Here is a 7,347-nt window from a genome sequence, read left to right as displayed (position 1 = left end):
TTTCCATATATTTTTTAATTTCTTCTCTAAATGCCTGGTTGACCCACTCATTCTTTAGTAGGGTGTTCTTTAACCTCCATGCTTTTGGAGGTTTTCCAGACTTTTTCCTGTGGTTGATTTCAAGCTTCATAGCATTGTGGTCTGAAAGTATGCATGGTATGATTTCAATTCTTGTATACTTATGAAGGGCTATTTTGTGACCCAGAATGTGATCTGTCTTGGAGAATGTTCCATGTGCACTCGAGAAGAAAGTATATTCTGTTGCTTTGGGATGCAGAGTTCTAAATATATCTGTCAAGTCCATCTGATCCAATGTATCATTCAGGGCCCTTGTTTCTTTATTGACCGTGTGTCTAGATGATCTATCCATTGTTGTAAGTGGAGTATTAAAGTCCCCTGCAATTACCACATTCTAATCAATAAGGTTGCTTATGTTTATGAGTAATTGTTTTATATATTTGGGGGCTCCCATATTCGGCGCATAGACATTTATAATTGTTAGCTCTTCCTGATGGATAGACCCTGTGATTATTATATAATGCCCTTCTTCTCTCTTGTTACAGCTTTAATTTAAGGTCTAGTTTGTCTGATATAAGTAGGGCTACTCCAGCTTTCTTTTGACTTCCAGTGGCATGATAAATAGTTCTCCATCCCCTCATTCTCAATTTGACTGTGTCCTCAGGTCTAAAATGAGTCTCTTGTAGACAGCAAATAGAATGGGTCTTATTTTTTTATCCATTTGATACCCTATGTCTTTTGGTTGGCACATTTAGTCTATTTACATTCAGTGTTATTATAGAAAGATATGGGTTTAGAGTCATTGTGATGTCCATAGGTTTCATGCTTGTAGCGATGTCTCTAATACTTTGTCTCACAGGATCCCCCATAGGGCTGGTTTAGTGGTGATGAATTCCTTCAGTTTTTGTTTGGGAAGACCTTTATCTCTCCTTCTATTCTAAATGACAGACTTGCTGGATAAAGGGTTCTCAGCTGCATATTTTTTCTGTTCATCACATTGAAAATCTCCTGCCATTCCTTTCTGACCTGCCAAGTTTCAGTAGTGAGATTGGTCATGAGTCTTATAGGTCTCCCTTTATATGGTAGAGTACATTTATCCCTAGCTGCTCTCAGAATTTTCTCTTTACCTTTGTATTTTGCCAGTTTCACTATGATATGTCATGCAGAAGATTGATTCAAATTACATCTGAAAGGAGTTCTCTGTGCCTCTTGGATTTCAATGCCTTTTTCCTTCCCGAGATCAGGGAAGTTCTCAGCTATTAGTTCTTCAAGTACACCTTCAGCACCTTTCCCTCTCTCTTCCTCCTCCGGAATACCAATTATGCATATATTATTTCTCCTTAGTGCATCACTTTTTTCTCTAATTTTCCCCTCTTACTCCAGGATTTTTTTATCTCTCTTTTTCTCAGTTTCTTCTTTTTCCATAATTTTATCTTCTAATTCACCTATTTTCTCCTCTGCCTCTTCAGTCCGAGCTGTGGTCATCTCCATTTTATTCTGCAGCTCATTAATAGCATTTTTTACCTCCTTCTGGCTGTTCCTTATTCCCTTGATCTCTGTAACAATGGATTCTCTGCTCTCCTCTGTAATGTTTTCAAGCCCAGTGATTAATTTTATGACTATTCTTCTAAATTCACTTTCTGTTATATTGTTCAAATCGTCTTTTATCAGTTCATTAGCTGTCATTATTTCCTGGACTTTTTTTTGAGGGGAATTCTTCCGTTTCATCATTTTGGATAGTCCCTAGAGTGGTGTGGAACTGCAGGGCACTTCCCCTGTGCTGTCTTGAATAACTTGCGTTGGTGGGCAGGGCCGCAGTCAGACCTGATGTCTGCCCCCAGCCCACCACTGGGGCCACAGTCAGACTGGTGTGTGCCTTCTCTTTCCCTCTCCTCTGGGCGGGATTCACTGTGGGGTGGCGTGGCCTGTCTGGGCTACTTGCACACTGCCAGGCTTGTGGTGCTGGGGATCTGACGTATTAGTTGGGGTAGATTGGCAAGGTGCACAGGGGCGGGAAGGGCAGGCTCAGCTCGCTTTTCTTTTGGAGATCCACTTTGGGAGGGGCCCTGAGGCACCGGGAGGGAGTCTGACCCCCTGGAGGGATGGATCCCCAGAAGCACTGCGTTGGGTGTTTACACAATTTAAGCAAGTTCCCTTGCAGGAACTGGTTCCCTTTGGGATTTTGGTTGGGGGATGGGCAACGGAGATGGCGCTGGCAAGCGCCTTTGTTCCCCACCAAGCTGCTCTCTGTTGTTCAGGGCTCAACAACTCTCTCTCCTGTTGTCTTCCAGCCCTCCCGTTCTCTGAGCAGAGCTGGTAGCTTATAAGCTTCCAGATGTTAAGTCCCGCTTGTTGTCGGAACACACTCCGTCCAGCCCCTCCGCTTTTGCAAGCCAGACTCAGGGGCTCTGCTTTGCCAGTGGGCTGCCCCTCTGCCCCAGCTCCCTCCCGCCAGTCCGTGTATCGCGCACCGCGTCTCAGCCCTTCCTACCCTCTTCCATGGGCCTTTTGTCTGCGCTTGGCTCTGGAGACTCCATTCTGCTAGTCTTCTGGTGGTTTTCTGGGGTTAGGCAGGTGTAGGTGGAATTTAAGTCATCAGCAGGACGCGGTAAGCCCAGCATCCTCCTACGCTGCCATCTTCCTCCCAAATGTAGCAGCATTAAAAGCATGGGAATATATCCTTTTATTAATGGAGTCCCATGAAATGATCTTCATATAAACATTTAATACAAATTTGTGAATGTCACAAAGTGGAGAATCGTGTGTTTGTCCTCTTCTTTTCTAGAAAATTGATATCTAGTCTTTGGCAATTCCTTACCGATATAAAAAGAGATTATAAAATGAGTCTCTTTAATTGACAATAAAGGGGAGTGAGCCATGTTCAAGTTGAATCAATTTTGTAATTCTCACCCCAATTGTGTGTCTACAACCAAATATTCACATCCATGCTATGAATACATTAGCTTGTATGACAATGAGAATTACAGTTGTAGATAGAAGGACGTTTAATAGTTATCTGATTTTAAAGTGAGATTATGATGAATTGTCAGGTTATGACAAATGTTTCACAACGGTCTTTAAATATTTAAGGATGAAGAATAGAAAGTGATAGTATGTGATGGAAAACACACTTGGATTTTTTTTTTCTCAATTGTTTGGTAATTCTTTCCCCATTAGCATAAAATTTACAACAGTTCAATTATAAAGAAAAAATACCTATGCATTCTTTATATGGCTATTAGTATTCTTCATGCTGAATATGAGTCAGGGTAATGCAGAACAGAAAGCAAAAGAAATGCATGTACATTGGAGCAAGAGAAATGGGTACATTGTCCTGCCATGATTTTGGTTATGTTGTGTGTATTATCTCTCTTTCCCACCCTCTCTTTTTCATCTTTCCCCCTCTCTCCCTTGTTAGATAATACATATGATGATAGATTTTAGATAGATATATAGATGATAGATAGATGTCAGATAGATATGTATGACTATAAAATACATTCACACTCAAATTGGTGTGCAAATTATGTTGAGACTATTTTAAGACTTCATACAACATAGGTTTTACATTGATTTTGTAAAATAGATTTGGTTAAAATGAAAACTGTGATGTGGTGATGAGTATGGCAACAAAGTTAATTACAATGATCATGTGAGGTCTATTTTTTCCAGATAAATATGTTTTTGCACCTAGCATGATCCCATCTTCCATTCATTTGACTATTAAAATATGCCAATTTTTACCAGTAGGCATTGGAATTTCCACCAACACCTTCCTCTTTCTCTTCCACGTTTTCATGATCCTCTGGATCACAGGTCTAAGCCCACTGACCTAATCATTTGTCATTTGGCCTTTGGCCGCATAATGAAACTCTCCATTGCATTGTTTTTATTGTGTACAACCGTGTTGGAATCACTGAACTTTCTGAATGATTTAAAATATAAGGCTTTATTCTGCATGATCAGAGTAATGGGGGGCCCCTGCATGAGGACCATCTGCCTTCTGAGCATCCTCCAGGCCATTATCATCAGCCTCAGTACCTCCCAGTTGGCCAGTTTTAAACCTAAATGCACAAAGTACATCTTCCATTCATTTATCATCTTATGGTTTCTCAGTTTGTCTCTCAATAGTAACTGCATCTTGTATATTGCTGCTTCTTCTTCTAATGTGACCCAGAATAATCTACTGAATGTTAGTAAATACTGCTCATTTTCCCCATAAGGTCCATCATCAGGGTTCTACTTCTCACACTGACATTATCCAGGGATGTTTCTTCATAGGAGTCATGCTACTCTCTAGTGCATACATGATGATTCCCTTGTCCAGGCATCAGAGGTGGTGCCACCACCATCACAGCACCAGCCTCTCCTCAAGAGTCTCCCCAGTGAGAAAGACCACCCAGAATGTACTGTTTTGGCTGAGTTTCTTTGTGGCCATGTACTGGGTGGATGCCATCATCTCTTTCTCTGCAACTCTGTTATGGACATATGATCCAGTCATCCTAGATTTCCAGAAGCTTGTGTCTAATGTCTATGCCACTGTCAGTGTGTTGGTGGTAATTTGTTCTGATAAAAAGATAGAAATGTGTTTCAAAAGTATGAATACATTACAATCAATTTATAACTACTTATTCATGAAATATTTATACCAAAACTGGATATTTTTGCTTTAATTCATGTGACAGAATATTTATTTATGTCACAAACAAGTATAATTTAGCTTACATGTAACTTCAAATTATATCTTACTTTATCTAAATATATTTGAAATCTATGATGCCAAGGACACTCCGGGTTCAATAGTTTAGTATTCAGGAAGATTTGATATTTACGATTGTAAACGTTTATGTTCCAAATGTGACAGCACCCAAATATATAAATCAATTAATCACAAATATAAAGACATTCATTGATAATAATACTATAATAATAGGGGACTTCAACAACCCCACTTCCAGCAATGGACAGATCATCTAAACAGAAAATCAACAAGGAAACAATGGCAGTGAATGACACACTGGAACAAATGGATTTAACAGATATATTCTGAACATTTCATCCTAAAGCAGTGAAATACACATTCTTCTCCAGTGTACATGGAACATTCTCCAGGATATATCACATACTGGGACACAAACCAGCCCTCAACAAGTACAAAACCATGGAGATCATACTGTACACATTTTCAGACCACAACACTATGAAACTCAAAATCAACCACAAGAAAAAAATTTGGAAAGATAAATAATTAGAGAATAAAGAACATCCTACTAAAGAATGAATGGGTAAACAAGAAGTTAAAGAGGAAATTAAAAAGTACACGTAAGCCAATGAAAAAGATAACAACACAGCCCAAAACTTCTGGGACCAGCAAAGGCAGTCAGTCACAAGAAGAAAGTATATAGCAATGCGGGCCTTCCCAAAGAAGGAAGAAATGTCTCAGATGCACACCTAAACTTACATGTTAACTAGCTGGAACAAAAAAACAGAAATTAAAACTCAAAACCAGCAGAAGACAGGAAATATTAAAGATTAGAACATAAATAAATGCTATTGAAATAAAAAAAATACAGTAGAAAAGATGAATGAAACCAGGAGCTGGTTCTTTGAAAGAATTAACAAAATTGATAAACCACTAGCCAGTTTGATCAAAAAGAAAAAGGAATGGACCCAAATAAATACAATCAAGAATGAAAGAGGAGAAATGCACACAACCAACACAGCAGAAATAAAAACAATAATAAGAGAATATTATGAGCAGGTATATGCCAATAAAATGGGCAACCTGGAAGAAATGGGCAAATTCCTAGAAACATATGCACTACCAAAACTGAAACAGGAAGAAATAGAAAATTTGAACAGACCCATAACCAGTAAAGAAATCGAATTAGTAATCAAAAATCTGCCAAAAAACAAGAGTCCAGGGCCAGACGGCTTTCCAGGGGAATTCTACCAAACATTTAAAGAAGAGTTAACACCTATTCTTTTGAAGCTGTTTCAAAAAATTGAAATGGAAGGAAAACATCCAAAGTCATTCTGTGAAGCCAGCATTACATTGATTCCAAAACCAGACAAAGACCTCACTAAAAAAGAGAATAGACCAAATTCCCTGATGAGCATGGATGCAAAAATCCTCAGCAAGATACTAGCCACCTGGATCCAACAATACATTAAAAGAATTATTCACCACAACGAAGTGGTATTTATACCTGGGATGCAGGGCTGGCTCAATATCCACAAAACAATGTGATACATCACAACAATAAAAGAAAGGACAAGAACCACATGATCCTCTCAATGGATGAAGAGAACATATTTGACAAAATACAGCATCCTTTCTTTATAAAAACCTTCAAGAAAGTAGGGATAGAAGGATAATACCTCAGGATCATAAAAGCCATATATGAAAGACCCACTCTAATATCATTCTCAATGGGGAAAAATTGAAAGCTTTTCCTCTAAGGCTATGAACATGACAGTGATGTCAACTCTTGCCACTGGTATTCAAAATAGTATTGGAAGTCTTAGCCTCTGCAACCAGAAAACTCAAAGGAATAAAAGACATCCAATCACTCAGGAAGAAGTCAAATTTTTACTCTACACAGATGACATGATACTTTACATGGAAAACCCAAAGGATTCCACCAAAAAACTGCTAGAACTGATCCATGAATTCAGCAAAGTTGCAGGACATAAAATCAATACACAGAAATTGGTTGCATTCCCATACACCAATAATGAAGCGGCAAAAATATAAATCAAGGAATGGGTCCCATTTACAATTGCACCAAAACCCATAAGATACCTGGGAATAAACCTAACTAAAAGGGTGAAAAATCTATACACTGAAAACTACAGAAAACTTATTAAAGAAATGGAACAAGACACATAACAATGGAAACATATTTCATGCTCCTGGATTGGGAAAACAAATATTGTGAAAATATTGATACTGCTCAAAGCAATCTACATTTTCAATGCAATACCTATCAAAATAACACCAGCATTCTTCACAGAGCTATAACAAACAATTTTAAAATTTTTATGGAACCAGAAAAGACCCCAAATAGCCAGAGCAATCTTGAAAAAGAAAAACAAAGCTAGAGGCATCACAATCCCGGATTTCAAGATGTATTACAAACCTGTAATCATCAAGGCAGTATGGTACTGGAACAAAAACAGACACATAGGTCAATGTAACAGAATTCAGAACCCAGAAATGGACCCACAAACGTATGGCCCACTAATCACTGACAAAGCAGGAAAGAATATCCAGTAGAATAAAGATAGTCTCTCCAGCAAATGGTGCTGGGAAAACTGGAGAGCAGC

General features: G+C 38.5%; 1 pseudogene; it reads left to right on the top strand.

Annotated features, from left to right (window-relative positions):
* Positions 1 to 3,713: 3,713 nt before the first annotated feature.
* LOC122229590 lies at positions 3,714 to 4,642 on the top strand (annotated as a pseudogene).
* The last annotated feature ends 2,705 nt before the right edge of the window (positions 4,643 to 7,347 follow it).

Source organism: Panthera leo, chromosome A1 (assembly GCF_018350215.1).
Source record: "Panthera leo isolate Ple1 chromosome A1, P.leo_Ple1_pat1.1, whole genome shotgun sequence".
In the NCBI taxonomy this organism is placed as follows: domain Eukaryota; kingdom Metazoa; phylum Chordata; class Mammalia; order Carnivora; family Felidae; genus Panthera; species Panthera leo.
This window is presented reverse-complemented; position numbering and strand designations above follow the sequence as displayed.